At 47.7% G+C, this 17,942-nt stretch overlaps 1 pseudogene; it reads right to left on the minus strand.

The window, feature by feature from the left end:
• Nucleotides 1-11,244: 11,244 nt before the first annotated feature.
• LOC103243847 (putative uncharacterized protein encoded by CRHR1-IT1) lies at nucleotides 11,245-17,702 on the minus strand (annotated as a pseudogene).
• Nucleotides 17,703-17,942: the final 240 nt, after the last annotated feature.

The following is a 17,942-nucleotide window of genomic DNA, read 5'->3' on the forward strand; positions in this document are numbered from 1 at the left end:
TTGCTTGAGGTCAGGGTTCGAGACCAGTCTGACCAACATGGTGAAACCCCACCTCTACTAAAAATAAAAAAATTAGCTGGGTGTGGTGGCACACGCCTGTATTGCCAGCTACTCGGGAGGCTGAGGCAGGAGAATGGTTTAACCCAGGAGGCAGAGGTTGCATTGAGCCAAAATCGCGCCACTGCACTCCAGCCTGGGCAGCAGAGTGGGACTCAGTCTCAAAAACAAAACAAAAAACAAAAACAAACAACAAAAAAATTAAAAAGGTAAATGGTAAATTTTATGTTATGTCTATTTTCCCATGCAAATTCTCCTGGTGGAAGATTAAGGCAGGGTCGACTTACAGGTGGTTGTAAAGTGAGAACAGGAGTCAGGAAGGAGACCCCTGTGAAGCCAGGCAAAAGCTGAGGTTCAACTTGGAAGGGTAAGGGACAGTGATGGGGCCAGGCAGGCGTGAGGGACAGAGAAGGGGAAAAGATGTAAGTTCAGGGCCATCAGTAAGTCTATCTCAGGGTCGGAGACATTGGAATACAGTCAAGGGATTAGACAGAAGAAGACAGCTCAGGCTGCTATGATTTTGCTACTGCACTCCAGCCTGGGATGGTTCTAGGTTTGAAGGATTTGGGGAAAACAGACTGCAATCCTCACTAAGCTAGTCTCAAACCTTTAGCGTTCCAGGCTGGCCACACTCCTGGCCTGGGCAGGGCCACAGCACTGCTCAGTGGCTATTTCAGGCCACCAGGACACATCTAAAGTTACTGTGCCTCTCTGAACCTCTCAGGTGTCTCCTGCATCTCCTGATGTCTGAGCTACAGCCCTGGAGAGGCCTGAACCCCTTACCTCTGTTGCTTGACCTGAGGGGAAACCAGGTCCCTAGGTGACCCAGGACAGCCAGAAGAAGGACAGAGTGCATGTGAGTCCCAGGGAGCATGTGGACACACCCAGCTGAGCACTGGCTTGACTTACTCTGAACCTCACCCAAGATTGCATGGATAGTCAATGAAGGATAACCAAGGCCTCCTGGCTGGATTCACCAAGCACCTACACAGGTGCTCAGAGGCCCTTTCTCTGTGTTCTAGAAAAGCAAGTCCCCTCCTTTTGTGGGCTTAATTTCCTCCTGTGTAAAATGAGGAGCTGAGGCCAGGTGCAGTGGCTCATGCCTGTAATCCCAGCACTTTGAGAGGCTGTGGCAGGAGGATCATTTGAGCCCAGGAATTTGAGACCAGCCTGGGAAACATAGTAAGACCCTGTCTCTATAAAAATAATAATAAAATAGCTGGGTGTGGTGGCATGTACCTGTAGTCCCAGCTACTTGGGAGGCTGAGGTGGGAGGATCACTTGGGCCCAGGAGGTCGAGGCTGCAGTGAGCTGTGATCGCACCATCACTGCACTCCAGCCTGTACAACAGAGTGAGACCCTGTCTCAAAAAAAAAAAAAAAAGTAACTGGACTGGGGATCTCCCAGGTCCCTTCTGGCTCTGACCTTCTAGGACTTTTAGGAAAGGGTCATGACTTATGGGGAAGTAAGGATAGGGGGCCTGAGTAAGAATGGGAGGGGGAGGAATAAACTGAAACTAAAGGTGACAGGTGGCCCCTGGGTGAAGGGATTACCCAAGACCCTTCCATTAGCGTCACCTAATGATTCCGTGAGTTAATCTGTAAATGCTGTGTGCAGCCTGGCACATAGTAAGCTCTCAATCATTTTTAGCAGTGATTATTATTGTGATTATCAGCAGCCTAGATTCATAAACGCTCTGCTTACTTAATCGCCAGTACCCACAAATCTTCAAATGACCACATCATTGAATCAGGAATTGCTGAGTCATTGAATCTGAACACTGCTGGACCATCAAAAGTGAGTCTCTCCAAGTCACAGCATGGACCCATCGCTGAGTCGGCACAAAGTGCCCTGCCGAGCCATGCTTCTATCCATGTTGCCCTTGCTGCTTTTGGTGTCCTTCTAGATCTTTCCACAAGGCAAATTCCGCTTGCAGGTCCAATCCACGGATGCACTGTGTGGACATGACTTCATGTGACTCTCCCAACTCCATGAATAGTTGTTGCTATGTGGTACTAATAAGGAAACTGAGGTCCTCAGAAGTCACAGAGCCTGGCCCTTCACGCGAAGGTCCATGGGTGGCTGGTGTTTCACTTTAAGGCCCATGGGTGGCTTTCCAGCTTCCAGAATGAGCTGAGCTAACCTTTCCCTCGGTGCTGACCAGTTATTTTACCTTCATGTGCAGCACACATCACAGCATGCTGTAATTTCTCTGGGTGCCTGTTTCCCCAGCCCCCTCAACTAGGAGTGCCATACAGGCTGACGAGGGTCATGTCTGACCTTCCTCATGTCCTCCACGAGTGCCAGGCTCATCGGGGTGCCAAACAGATGCCGTGAATAGGATCATCTGCAGAAGGGTCTTGACTACTGGCCAGGTAGCATGGGTACAAACCTCGTGAGGGAAACGACATCCTGGGGTTTTGAGTCTCCATCTTCCTTTGGGTACCCAGCTCACCCCGAAACTGGAGGTGGTCCGCATTCCCCACTCTCTCAATGGTCCTGCTGGAATCATGTGCTGGCCCACCTTTTCCTGCCTTAGCACGGTCTACCATGATGGTTTCCATGGTGGGTGCTGAACCCACTGGAGAGCAGGTAAAAGCTCAGGCCTCTTCCCAGAAAAAAATTCTAAACCCGGCCATATGAGATTTTTTTCACACCCATAAAGTTTTGCATATAATATCAATGGAGTTTCTTTTCTAGAGACAGGGTCTCACTCTGTTGCCCAGACTGGAGTGCAGTAGCATAATCTTGGCTCACTGGAGCCTCAAATTCCTGGGCTCAATTGATCCTCCTGCCTCAGCCTCTCAAGTAGCTGGGACTACAGGCTCAGGCCACCATGCCTGGCTAATTTAAAAAAAAAAAAAAAAAAAATTTGTAGAGATGCGGGTCTCACTATGTTGCCTGGGCTGGTCTTGAACTCTTGAACTTTTAGCCTCAAGTAGTCCTCCCACCTTTGTCTGCCAAAGTGCTGAGGTTACAGGTGTGAGCCACCGCACCCGGCCCAATATCAATGGATTTTAAAGTTCATCAATGGAGTCCCTAAATTGCACGCCAAATTCGAGAAAAGCCCAGGAAGCTTGGGAAGCAACTAGTATGAATAACAGAGATAGGGCACTGAGCTCTCTGGGTGGAAACAGGGGTCACAATGAACTTCAGAGGGGAGCCCAAATCATCCCTCCCTAAACCTCCTTGGGCCATCCTCACATCTCCCCCACCTCTTCCTTGGCCCACCTTCTCTGAGAAAGCCTCTGCTCTCCCCAGTATGGCTATACCACAGAGGTTTGTCTAATGTGTGAGTTGTTTTGTATTTGCTTCATTAGAAAGCCTTTTAAAATGCATTTTCAGGTCTGTGTTCAGTACAGTGTGTCTCGAAATAAAAATTTTCAGGCAAATCACCTTAAGAAGTTTGGCTGTTTTTATTCCTTCCCACCCAGCATTGTCAGTACAAACCATGGGAGAATGTCATAAACCATAAAGCAAATGTGGGGCATCCGAGGGCCCTGACCTGCCTGATTATCTCCACCACTACATCTAACTGGTGGGGACCCGTGGCTATCACCTGTACAGCTAGACCAGAAGATAGACTGTGAGGTATCAGTAGCCTCTTCCCACACCCAGACCCAGGTTGACCTTGACTACAGTCATAAAACTATCCCTTCACAGGGGTTCTTGTCTCAGTTTTACAGAAGAGGAAAAAGGCTCGCAGAGATGACGGAGACCCAGTGGGTCCCTGGCAAGGCCTGGTCATCTGGCAAGGTGAAGAGGGCCTCAGAAACCTCTGCAGGTGTGTGCTTTTCTGCTGGTTAAACATTCCAAGAGAAAAGAAAACACTCAGAGATTGTAGACAGGACCTAGAATTGGCCTGGAGTTTTCTAGACACTGTAGTTTAATCAGCTCAAAAAGGCCCAGACAGGTCCGGGGACAAATGTGGGGACAGGGCTGGCAGGTGGGCTCCAGACCAAGTGTCCGAGTGCAGGGCTGTTGACTCTGAGTCATGACATTTGACTCCAGCCCCACAAGAGGGGTGATGTGTCTGACAGAGGAGCAGCAGGAACACAGCTGAGCCTTCCACTCCAACTCAGGCTTCTGAGGTCTCTGTGCAGTTTCTGCAGGAACGATTCCTTTCAGAAGTGAGACAGAGGGCAGCATGAATGTCTCCTCTGAGCACAGGGGCCTGACATCCTCAGAAGACCACCTGTGACCTCAGATCAGATATGGCCCTGCTTCCCATCTGCTTTTCTGTGTCCATCCTACTCTTCCTCTGAGTTGATGGTACCTGCACATACTCAGGGGCATCTTGAGTCAGATGTGCTTCTCCCTGGATGGGTGATCATCTCAGTCCCACCACAGAGGCAGGTAATGAAGGGGCACAAACCTATTCCTTGCAGACAGTGGGCATTCAATAAGCTTTTGCTGAGTTAGAAATTTGGTGGGGGGCGGAAATCATGAGGGCGATGTAGAATCTGGAAGAGCAAGTCTGTTGGGGGAAAATGCATTGAAATCTACTGGCTCCAAAGGAAAACGGTTCTGTCCTAGACAGAGGAGGCTTTATTGGGAAGCTAATAAGTTTATGCTTAAGGCCCACTACTGCAGAGTTTACGAGCCCCTTCCTAGGCCCCGTATCTAATCTGGCATCCATAATTTTGTATTATTTTTCTTATACCAAGCACCCAAAATTGTGTAAGCTTCAGGTTTCACAAAACCTGGATCTGTCCCTGGTCCTGACACTCTCTAGCTTTGCAAACACTGAGCCCCTCAACCCACTTGAGGGTAGAATCCCAGAATTAGATGGGCTCTCAAAAGAGTATCTGGTTTATCCTTCAAGCAGGTATTAAAGATCCATCAACTCCCAGGAACTCTTTTTTTTTAGGGATCTGCAAGGATAGATATCCAGGGGTTGGGTAATTTATAAACAATAGAAGTTTATTTGGTTCACCATTCTGGAATCTGGGAAGTCTGAGATTAGGGGACTCCATTTAGTGAGGGCCTTTTGGCTGCATTGTAACAGGTGGAGGATGGCCCAGCACAGTGGCTCACGCCTGTAATCCCAGCACTTTGGTAGGCTGAGGTGGGCGGATCACTTGAGGTCAGGAGTTCGAGACCAGCCTGGCCACCATGGTGAAAGCTCATCTCTACTAAAAATACAAAAAATTAGTAGAGCATGGTGGTGGGCGCCTGTAATCCCAGCTACTTGGGAGGCTGAGGCAGGAGAATTGCTTGAACCTGGGAGGTGAAGGTTGCAGTGTGCCAAGATTGTGCCACTGCACTCCAACCTAGGCAACAGAGCGAGACTCCATCTCACACATACACACACACACACACACACACACACAGAGAGAGATAAGAGAAGACATTTCACCCGTGAAACCAGAACAATTATACACAAAGGAATAATTTAAACGGGATTGTGGTGATGGTTACAGACCTCTGTAAATTTACTAAAAATCACTGAATTAGACACTTAAAATGAGTGAATTTTAGAGTATGTGAAGTGTAGCTCCAATAAAACTCTTTTTTAAAAAAATCAGAAAAACAGTGCAAACTTCTGAAAATTTGATCACATAAATAAAATAGTTAATAGAGGATTTGGAAGATAAGGTCAAGGAAATCTTCCTGGAAGTGGAAAAAAATAAAGGTATGGAAACTCAGAGAGAAAATGGAAAAGCAGAAGATCCATCTAGGAGGCCCAGAAAAAGAAACAGAGAGGAGAGGAAATGGAGGAGAGTCCATTATCAAAGAAATAATATAAAATTACTTCCTAAGACTGAATGACCTGCGTCTGCAGAGTTTACCAGCCCATTGCGCACCCAATACAATGAATGAAAAAAGGCCCACGCTAATTTCATAGTGATGTATATGAAGGTAAAATCTTAAAATTTAGGCCAGGCATAGTGGCTCACGCCTGTAATCCTAGCAGTTTGGGAGGCCAAGGCAGGCGGATCACTTGAGGTCAGGAGTTCAAGACCAGCCTGGCCAACATGGTGAAACCCCGTCTCTGTTAAAACTACAAAAATTAGCTGGCTGTGGTGGCACATGCCTGTAATCCCAGCTACTTGGGAGGCTGAGGCACAAGAATTGCTCGAACTCGAGAGGCTGAAGTTGCAGTGATTTGAGATAGCACCACTGGACTCTATAGCCTGGGTGACAGAGTGAGACTCCAACTCAAAAAAAAAAAAAAAAAAAACAAAAAAACAAAACTTAAAATTTTCCAGAGAGAAAAAAAACAGATTATAAAAAAAGATCAAGACTAAGAATGGCATTGGACTTCTCACTGGCAACGTCTTATTCTAGAAGTCAGAAAATAGAGAAATGTATTCAAATCTCTCTCTTACAGTGTAAAAACAACAAAAGACAAACTTTAATTCTACAAAGCAAGTTTTTCATAAGATCAAAATATGTGCGTGTGGAGGGATGGGGGTTCTATGTTTATCTCTTCTCCACTCTCTCTCTCTTTTTGCGTCATCATCTCTGTGTCCTATTCTCCTTCCTTTCTGTCTGCCCTTCCTGTTCTATCTTTTCTGTGCTCTCTCTTTCTTTACTGGCCATCACATAGAACTGGAAAAATTTTTTCTAATTACTTCCTTCATTTGTTAAATCATTTTGTGTTCTCTGTTCTCCATTTTAAAAGCAAACAAGTGGAACACTTCATTTCTGCATTAAAAATCTAAATTAAATTGCTTTTTTGTTTGTTCCCTCTGTGGCCTCTGATGCATCTCCCTGGGAAACCCCGTCTCACCTTCCTCCAAGTGGGTGCAGTTCAGGTTTTGTGAGTGCCTTCAGTTGGGAGCAAGAGGCTCCCCTACTTCTAAGCTCAAACTCATCCTGTACATTTAGAGACAATTCCAAACTGGTCCCTCCTAGTTTATTAGGCAAAAAGAGTTGAGATCTTTGGTCCTCAATAGGAAAAGCCCTTCTCATTCTAGATCCTTATATCCAGCGGGCCTTCCAAACTCCAACTCCTCACTAAAGCAGGTGTGTCACTTTAGGCCAGGCTTCCAGCAGGGGTTGGAGGCTGCTCTGTGTCCAGACTTGTGCAGAGGTGGATGCTGACGTCAGTGAGAGGTGAGGTCTGCTGGACCTCTAGGTGGAGTGGGGACTTGGAGAATTTTTGTGTCTAGCTAAAGGATTGTAAATGCACCAATCAGCACTCTGTGTCTAGCTAAAGGTTTGTAAACGCACCAATCAGCACTCTGTAAAACGGACCAATCAGCACTCTGTAAAATGGACCAATCAGTAGCATGTGGGCGGGGCCAAATAAGGGAATAAAAGCTTGCCACCTGAGCCAGTAGTGGCAAGCTGTTGGGGTTCTCTTCCACGCAGTGTTGGTTTTGTTCTTTTGTTCTTTATAATAACAGTTGCTGCTGCTCACCCTTTGGGTTCATGCTACTTTGAAGAGCTGCAACACTCATGGTGAAGGTCTGCAGCTTGACTCCTGAAGTTGGCGAGACCATAACATCGCATGAGTTGGCAAGACCACGAACCCACCAGGAAGAAGAAACAACTCCCTAGGCGCCAACTTTTAGAGCTGTAACCCTCCCTGGGAAGGTGTGCAGCTTCACTCCTGAAGTCAGCAAGAACCCCCCCAGAAGGAAGAAATTCTGGACACACCATCTTTAAGAACTGTAACACAGTGAGGGTCCGTGGCTTCATTCTTGAAGTTAGCAAGACCAAGAACCCAAGGGAAGGAACCAATTCCAGACACATCAGTAACCACAATCCATTCCTCAGCACGCGTTTGCGAGTGCTAACTATGCCCTTGGCTCTGCAGAGAAAACTGAGCTGTGGCTGTTCGTGGCCTCAAAAACTCAAGGTCTAGGATAAGGAAGAAAGACAACTAAACAAATGATGACCTCCCAGTGTGACGGTGTGGTAGTAAAAGCATGCCCAAGGCATCAGGGCCACTGAAGGGAGGTAGGAATTTCTGCGTTTCTGGAGCACTGCAGGTTCCCAGAACTTCCTGGGGACTGAGGCTTGGGGACATGTGGGACACGCAGACGGAGAAGGCCCGATCCAGGGGAGGGCAGGCTGGGCAGAGGGAGCAGCCGTGCCAAGGCATAGAGGTGTGTAAGAAGATTTCTGTGTGACTGTGGGGATGCGTGGCATAAAGATTCAGGGGTGGGCCGATAGCCTGACTTTCCCCCAGAAGCTTCCCAAGCCCTTGTGACGTCTGTCACCCTGCCGGGGAACAGGCAGCGATGTCTGATTCAGCACAATTCAGGGGAGATCTGTGAGTGACAGCCCTGTCATTAGCAGGGCAGAGGGGCACTGTCCCCGGATAAGCTTTTGAATGTGACAGGCAGGCTGTCAGCTAGCAGATCCATTCACCCCCAGCCAGAATCTCACCTCTGCTGCCCCCATCTTGTCTCGGGAAGGAGGATCTCTCTCCCGCTGAATCACCCGGCGCTTCCTGGAGGCTGAGGCCAGTAGCAGCTCACTCTTCAGTGGGGGGCTGGGCAGGCTCCGTCTTCAGGGCCGGGGTGTCTCCAGATTCTGGCTCCCCGTTGACGATGGTGAAGCCTGCAGCAGCATGGACTAACTGCTGTTCTGCCTAGCTGTGGGCACTCAGAGGGTCCTGTGCAGGGCTCACTGCTTATTCCGTGTCTGTATCCCCCTATCCTCTCCCTCCCCAGCGCCTGGCGCAGGGCAGGGACTTCATCTGTGTTTGTTAAATAAATGTGCTAAGAAAGGGAAGATAAAAGCGAGAAAGATAGGGAGACAGAGAATCGAGATTGATTTTTTAATGGGAGAAACAGAGACCAGATATTGGGGCACTGATGGCACCAGATACACAGACATGACCCCGAGACCTGGAACCGCGGCACAATTGGCCACAGAGATGACAACAGCCCCAGATGACACCTGTGGGGCACTGGTTAAATGCCAGGCAGTGTTGCCATCTCTTTATAAGCGTGAACTTGAACTCTCACAACTCCATTTTGCAGTCCAGAAAACTGAGGCAAAATGTGGCTAAGTAACTTGCTCAAGGTTACACAGCTAATGCATGAACCCAGGCAGCCTGGCCTCAGAACCTGCACTTCTAGCCGTGCAGTGTGACAGGTAATCATGGGTGTGGCAGGGAGCAGTCTTCATGGGATCCAGAGGAGATAGCAGCCCCAGGGGACAAGAGCACTGACCAGGAGGGAAGGGCCATCACTACTTCCTGGAGATCTGCTCAGTGCAGGCTCTGGACCTCTGGCCTTGGCACTGGCGTCCTGGAGACGATTCTGCACTCACTCACTGGCCGCTGCAGTGTGCTGGATGGAAGATTGCTGATGAGAAGGTGATGGTCTCGAGGAGGACTTCTTTGGCCTCCAGTGCCAACTGTGGGTCAAAGGAGCCCAGCTCCCAAAGCCTTTGACACCATCTCTTTTTGTTGCAGAAACAGCTGACCAGATGGTCAGCTTGCTTTGCCAGGTGCCCAGATCCCTGCCAGCACGGCTGCCTGAAAAGGTCAGCAGAGTAAAGATGTGTTCCCACAGCAGCTTTCAAGGGGTACCGAGAAGCCTTTCTCTGCAGAGCCCACCGTCCCTTCCCTGGCACGTCCTTCCCTCCCTAGCTCTCCTTGGGCTGATACCTCCTACCCCAGTGTCTGCTCCTGATCTAATAGTCACCACTATTTGAGTATTCCCATGTGCCAGGCCCTATACCAAGCCTATTGCATGCCTCTTCTCATTGAACCCTCACCACTGTATCCTATAAAGCAGGTATCATCTCTTCTCTCTATAGCCAGGGAAGGGAGCCTTGGGGCATTCCTCAACAAGCCCCTGATCTCACAAATGCTAAATGGTGGAGCTTGGGTTCCAAACCGGAGGTGTTGGTGCCAAAGCCCAGCTCTTTAGCTGGGCCTGTGAAGACCGGCTTTGCTTTCTGAGCTTCACACAGGGGTCTTGGGATCTTCTTTCTTTTAGCATTGGCTTTTTCAGCATGCCTACCTTCATCTTGGATGGGAAACTAAGTCAGAACAAGGGTGTTTCCAAGAGTGGAGCTGGCAGCCTCTGTCACAGGCAGATGGGAGCCCAAAGGTGTCATCTTCATCTAATGCTAAAATGCTTCACAGGGATTAAACACGCTGCCTGCCGCAGTGGTTCCCGCGGCCACGTGGGGGCTGGGTGGCTTAAATTGGGGAGGTGCAAATGTGATTGGGGGGGGGACCTTTGGTGAGGGATACACACCCAGGACGTGCAGGTAAAGGAAATCCAGACTGGATCCACCTATAGTGCCAAACACGCCCACGTCTAGTCTGGCTTGACTAGACTTGGACATGTTTAATCAAGCTGCCCTGATTTATTGCTGATTGCATTCTCCAGGCCACAACGCCATCTGCAGGGCAGCCCTGCACCAGCGGGGGCAGGTCCTGGGGCCTGTCCCAAGACCCTGTGATGGTCAGCATTAAGGTAAAGGTTGTGCAGTCCTTTCAAACTTAGGGCAGTTGTACAGGCACCACCCCTTCTCAAAAACCAACCTCCTGAAATGATATGGGCAGATATTAGCATGCCCATTTTATAGACGAAGAAACTGGGCCTCAGAAAGCCACAGTCACCCCCCAAGGGTGGAGTCAGGCAGGATTCCAACTCAGGCTCTTTGACAAAAAACTCTGGGCTCTACATCTGCCTCTCCTGATGCAGAAGAAAGAGAAGAAGCATGGAAGGTAAAGGATAAAGCGAAAAGCCACTGGCTGGGCGGATTGAGAGCCAGGATTCGTGGCTTGGTTTTGTCGCACTGTCTCTGCTGCCAAGCCCTACTCACCCCCGCCAGGAAGAGCAAACATTACCAGACACAACATCCTCCTGGGTCTGTCATCAGGTTGACAGAGAGAAAATCAAGCTCTTTACAGGAGACTGTCAGGGTGGGCTGGGGTGGAGTTTTTAAATGTCTCAATGACTGGGAAGATAATTGAGGACATTATATTTTTTACTCTTTTCAGTGCCTGTCTCAGCAGCAAGCACTTGTCAGCCAGATCCTGGAGGCCGAAGGCTGACTACCCTGACAAAAAGAAGACACTCAAGTTGTCTAAATTCATCGATTTTTCTGAAATTTGAAATCTGCAATTTCCGGAGCTGTGTTCTGTTGTTAAGTGGCTGTCCAAATTCCTGAGCTCATGTTTAAGTGTCGCCGACAAAGAAGGAAACAATCCAATCAGGTTTACATTGGCAGTTCAATTAGACACATATGAGGTAGTCACTCAGAAGCGGTTCACAGCAAATTTATTCCTGGGACAACCTTCTTTTACCACCCAACTTAAATCTCCCAGGAATTTGTTCCAAGAATAGAAGCTAACTGCTATAATATCCCGAGCTAATTGCAATATTATCCTGATTGGAGCCTAATGAGAAGGCACATCTGCCTCGCTAGCCAGCACTGCCTCTCCCCCTACACAGAGCCCTCAGAGATAGATTATCTTGTTCTAGGCAGCTTTGTTATTTGATTATCTACACTATAGCTCTTTCTTGCTAATTTACCACTTTTACATATTTATGCCCCCTAATTAGTCAGCAAGTATTTATTAAACACCTACTGCATGCTCATCCCATGTATCCCAAGCAAACAGAAGGATATTTGCTTCCGGTTTCAAAGAGAAATACATGCTTCTTTGGGGTGCTGGTCTCTTTTGGGATCTTCAGTCAGATGAACAAGTAACATATATGGAGCAGAAGCTTATGCCTGTAATCCCAGCGCTTTGAGAGGCCAAGGTGGGCAGATTGCTAGCGCCCAGGAGTTCAAGACCAGCCTGGGCAACATAGTGAAATGTCACCTCTATTAAAAATACAAAAAATTAGCTGGGCATGGAGGCGTGCACCTATCATCCCAGCTACTTGGGAGGCTAAGGTGGGAGGACCACCTGAACTCAGAAAGTCAAACCTGCAGTGAACCGAGATGGCACCCAATGCACTCCAGCCTGGACAATGAACCTCGTCTCAAAAAGTAAAAATCATATATATGCAGCAGTATTTGTACATAAAACACATGCTTGGAAACCCACACGTCTGGGATATCTGCATATGCCTTGTGGAGAATTTCTAGGGTCGGTTAGAAGGAGAAAGAAACATAAATTATATTGTTCTGGAACTCTTCTCTACATCACCCAGCCGAGGAGCATAAGGAGAGTGCTTTCATTTCATTCATTAACTCACCAAATATTTGCTGAACATTGACCCTGTGCTTGGCCCTGGAAGAGAATTTTGCAAAAACACAGTCCCTTATTTCAGATTTGACAACACAGTGGGGAGACTATATCTTTTTTTTTAATGCAAATCATAGAACAGAGGCAACATTCAGGACTGATGAGGAAATTTGGCTCTTGGGAAATGGTCAGAACGGCTCATTCTGCTAAGAGCAGAGCATCTTGTAAAGTTCTCCCCAGCTCGTTGCCCCACTTAGCCCTCCACAGGCCGCGGAAGCAGAGGAGGGAGCCACTCCTGTGGACTCAATTCTCACCCTTGCTGGTGAAAACAGAAATCATGGGTTCTCATTGCTCACAGCTCTGCCTGGAACGACTTCCTTCTCTCCACTTCCAGACCCATGCCCAGGCTTCCCAGGTTTCACCTTTGGACCTTTTCCCACTCCCTGCACATGGGGCCCAGTGCTCAACCCACCTCTCCACCCTTCGCATCCTTCCGTGGTTAAATGTAGGCTTCTCTCTTCCTGTCTGTGGCTGTCCGTTACCCCAAGTCAAGGCCTTACATCATCTTGCTTGCCTCAGGGAACCCACCCCTCCTGCAGCCTCGGAAGGCTGAACTCCTCCAGTGCCCAGTTTGTCCTGACCTCAGAAGTACAACCCACTCCACTCAGAAGAAGCAAAGAGGGGTTTTTAAAGAAATATAAGCAGCTTCACTGAGAGCTCATGGCTAAACTCAGATTTTAAGAGGACAAGAACAAGAAAAAGGACAAATTGTAAGAATAGTTTCAGAAATGTTTACTAATGAGATGAATATGTGTAAGGCATTTAGCACAGTGCCTAAAATACAATAAGTAACCAACAAATGGTAGGTGGTATTAATACTATTAAATCCCAGAATGACGAGATTACAGGAACCTGCACATGTAACAAAAGCAGTCTTAAAAAGCTAATTTTTTTTTTTTCAGGGCCAGAGTAACAGGAAAGAGATAGACCCATTATTCAAGACAGATGATGTAATGTGAATAAAAGAGTGAACATTTTAAGGTGTCTTTTCTCCTAATTTCTTCTATTTTCTTTAGAAGAGAGAATTATCTTCAACCCGGAAAGGATAATAAACATGATTATGGGGAAATCGGGACCCAAGACAGATGACACAGCACTCAAGGAGAGCCCTTCTGCTTTATGCGAGCCCAACGCTCTTAACTCCCACTAAATATATCCAAGACCTTTACTGTGTGGTTGCAAACCCCTACTGTAAATATTAAGAAGTCAGGAAGCTGAGAAGGGTGGGGAAGAATTAGAGATGAGCAAATGTTGCCCAGGTTTGTGAGAGAGAGAAGGGAGATTCCAGAAACTACAGATGGGTATGTCTGAGGTTGATCAGCAATCAGATAGGCTTATAAAAGATGGCAGATGTTACTAGTGGTCAAAGTGGCTTACCAAGAGTAATTAGTCAAATTAACCTTATTTCCATTGCTCAGGGATTGGTACATGAAGGCATTGCTACGCATATTACATACTTAATTTTAGCAAAGCACCTGATAGAATCTTTCAGGATTCCTGGTGGGTAAGATGGAGAAATAAGGGCTAGATTTAAAGTATGATTAGCCAAGTTACATAGATGGCTGAACCTCCACATCTAATGAATGGAACAGTGTCCACTACAGAGCACATTATAGGTGCTTAGTAAATATCTGTTACTGTTACACAAATGAATCAAGTTGGAGGGAAGTTTCTGATGGTATGTCCCCATCTAATTTTATATATATATAAAATATAATATATTTTGCACCCAGGCTGGAGTGCAGTGGCGCGATCTTAGCTCAGTATAACCTCCACCTTCCGAGTTCAAGCAATTTTTGTGCCTCAGCCTCCCAAGTAGCTGGGACTACTGGTGTGTGCCACCATGCCTGGCTAAGTTTTGTACTTTTAGTAGAGACGGGGTTTCACTATGTTGGCCAGGCTGGTCTTGAACTCCTGATCTCAAGTAATCTGCCTGCCTCAGCCTCCCAAAGTGCTGGGATTACAGGTGTGACCCACCATGCCCAACCTCAGGTGTAGTATTGATCCAAAATGATATCTGATGTACAGGAAGGGGGAAAGATCTGTTTTGTATGTAAGAGTAAGTTAGTCGAAATATAGTGAGGACAGTCAGTGAATGGAGGGGAACATCGAAAGAGACAGTGCTGGCAGAAGGCTGCAGGATGTTTACACCCCTGGGACCTCGAGGAGGTTGGTGAGAAGAGTCAAGTTAGACTTCAACCAGATGGTGCCATAGACCCGGCTAAGATTGGACTGGGTAGGCCCACCCTAGGCTGATCCAGTTCGGGAGCCTCTTCCTTATATGAATGGATTGTAATAAGAAAAGCCTGTGATGATAAAGTCTATTAAGGGTTGAAGCAATATGTGGTCTAGTTGGCTCTGCCTTGGGGATAGTTTTAGGGAGGGGTTTGTGCAGTGGACAAAGGATGAGATCAAGAGGAGACTCTATTGAAAAAAAGAAAAAAAAAATGCCAACCAGGCGCGGTGGCTCATGCCTGTAATCCCAACCCTCTGGGAGGCTGAGGTGGGTGGATCAGCTGAGGTCAGGAGTTCGAAACCAGCCTGGCCAACATGGCAAAACCCCATCTCTACTAAATATACAAAAATTAGCCAGGTGGGGTGGTGCACACCTGTCGTCCCAAATACTCAGGAGGCTGAGGCAGGAGAATCACTTGAACTCAGGAGGCAAAGGTTGCAGTGAGCCAAGATCACGCCATTGCACTCTAGCCCGGGTGACAGAGTGAGACTGTCTCAAACAAACAAAACTGTTGGAGAAAGGAAGAGAAAGCCAGTAACTTCCTGGGTACCCAAGTCCAGCACATCAGCAGGTGTTTGTGTGCTCCCCCCGACAAGTTCCTCACCTCCTTTACCAGGGGTTACAGCTCCATGGGAGAAAAGCCTGATAGGTGGAGATGGCAGAGCCCCTTCTCCTAATGGTGGCTGTGTGTCTGCTTGGCTTAGCAGCAGTGTGACAGCTTGCTGTTTGGATTGCTCTTCCTTGCCCAACTATTGCCAAAACAGGTTGAGCCCACCTCAAGGGATTGGGCAGGTAGAAAGTGTGGGTCAGTACAATCCTCACAATAACTTAGATGACGACATTAGAGCTCAGAAAGGTAGATGTTTTTAACCATGGTCACACAGCTGGCCTACAGTGGAGCAAGGATTTGAACCCAGAGTCTTAATGCTAGGATCCAAATTGTTAACCACACAGCACTGGGCTGGCATCTGCAGAATCTCAGGTTCTGAGATTGGGTCCCCACATTTTAAGAAGGATGTGGACAGATCAAAGGGATAGCTCCTGAAGAGCTACCAGGAGAATGGGAGAGCCTGGAAATCTTGTCCTGTAAGAAATACAGGGAGGGCCGAGTGCAGTGGCTTACACCTGTAATCCCAGCACTTTGGGAGGCCGAGGAGGGCGGATCACCTGAAACCAGGAGTTCAAGACTAGCCTGGCCAATGTGGTGAAACTCCATCTCTACTAAAAATACAAAAATTAGCCAGGTGTGGTGGCTCACACCTGTAATCCCAGCTATTTGGGAGGCTGAGGCAGAATTGCTTGAACTCGGGATGTGGAGGCTGCAGTGAGCCAAGATTGCGCCACTGCACTCCAGCCTGGGCAACACAGTAAGACTCCATCTCCAAACAAAAACAAAAACAAAAAACCTACAGGTCATCAGGGAATTCTGTCTGAGATAAAAATGACTTGGGAAAATGCAATAACTGTCCTCAAGCTCTCAGAGAAATGTTACGTGGCAAAACAAAGACATTTATTTTTCATAGCAGTATAAGAATAATGGTAATGATGTATTTCGACATTCTAAGGATTCGAGAGTTATCTTAAACCGGAGTGGGCTGCTTTGAGATACTGAGCTCCCGGGCACTGAAAGTATTCAAGCAGAAGCTGGATGCCATGGGCCAGGCTTTCAATAAACCTGAAATCTACTCTTCCTCTTCTCAAAGTGCCTACAGCACGGCTGAGACCTACTTTCTCAGCTCTCTTGTCACTATTGGTTTCTTGACTATAAATTTCATACAGCTTTACTGAGGGATAACCTAGGTACTGTACAATTTATCCATTGTAAGTGAACAATTTGATGGTTCCTAGTAAATCTATACAGCTCTGCAATCATTGCTACGGTCCAGTTGCAAAAACTTTGTGATTATAGTTTTCTCCCCCAAAGAACATTATTAGCATCAAGGGTAGATCCAGGTCCCATGGGCCGTGGTCTCCGCAGACCTAACAGCAGGACTCTGTGCTATGGCTCTTAGTCCTAACAGCAGGACTCTGTGCTATCCTCTCCTCATTCCTTCTTGGGTGTCACCTGATGCTGCCCTGCCACATGCTGCTTGGCCTTCCTGGGCCCTGGGTGCCTCCCCCCACCCAAGGTGTCTCCGATGGGCACCTTTGCTTCCTTCCCTCCTCCTCTGCCATGGCGTGGGGGCAGGGGCTTGGTCTTCAGCAGATTCCAAGGCAGTAGGGTGTACTCAGAAGTATGTAAGCCCTGGTACCCCAGAGCTGTATTTGGCTCACGGCCATATGGCCTCCAGCAAGTCACCTGATATTTGTTATTTCTGTTTTGAGACAGGGTCTCACTCTGTTGCCTAGGCTGAGTACAATGGCTCAGTCTCATCTCACTGCAGCCTCTATCTTCCGGGCTCAAGTGATCCTTCCACATCAGCCTCCCAAGGAGCTGTGACTACAGGCACGCACCACCACACCCAGCTAATTTTGTTTATTTATTTATTTATTTTTTGTAGAGACGAGGTCTCACTATGTTGCCCAGGCTGGTCTTGAACTCCTGGGTTCAAGCGATCCGCCTGTCTCAGCCTCTTAAAGTGCTGTGATTACAGGCATGTGCCACCATGCCTGGCCACTTTATCTTCTTGAACCTTAATTTTTCCCCTTTTGTAATGCAGACATAATAAACATGCCCTGCTTGGTGCAAAGATCAGAAATGATGAAATGATGTGTATCAAGTGACTAGCACAATATCTACTTTTTTTTTTTTTGAGACAGTCTTGCACTGTCGCCCAGGCTGGAGTGCAGTGGCGCGATCTCGATTCACTACAGTCTCCGCCTCCCAGGTTCAAGTGATTCTCCTGCCTCAGCCTCCCAAGTAGCTGGGACTACAGGCATGCACCACCACACCTGGCTAATTTTCGTATTTTTAGTAGATAGTTTCACCATGTTGGCCACGCTGGTCTCGAACTCAAGTGATCCACCTGCCTTGGTCTCCCAAAGTGCTGGGATTACAGGTGTGAGCCACCATGTCCGGCCAATATTCACTATTTTTAATAAATGGTATCCATGATTACTGCTGCCACCTTCATTATTGACACTCAAATGTCCTCTGCTTTGAGTGCTTATTTTGCCTTTCTCTTCTCGGAATATCCCTGTTTTCTGGGTCTCTCCTGGTGTCCAGCCCTTACCATAGACACAGAGATGGATTCCCCTACACTTGGGAACCCCCAAGGCTGACCCTAGCCAGGGAGTGCATGTGGGTTAGTTGGGATGGAGCAGCAGCACCACCTAGTGGCAATGTGCAGCAGCACGCTAATTACTGGCCAAATGCAGGAGTTGGTCTAATAAGTCGCCTACTCCAGCTGTTCGTCCAGTGCTTGTGTGACCACAGCATCCTCCTAGAGAGGGCTTCCCATGCCATGCACTAGAGCAAAAGAGGATGGAGAGAATGAAAAAACAGGAGAAAATTTCTCAGTGTAATGC

Source organism: Chlorocebus sabaeus, chromosome 16 (assembly GCF_047675955.1).
Source record: "Chlorocebus sabaeus isolate Y175 chromosome 16, mChlSab1.0.hap1, whole genome shotgun sequence".
NCBI lineage: Eukaryota > Metazoa > Chordata > Mammalia > Primates > Cercopithecidae > Chlorocebus > Chlorocebus sabaeus.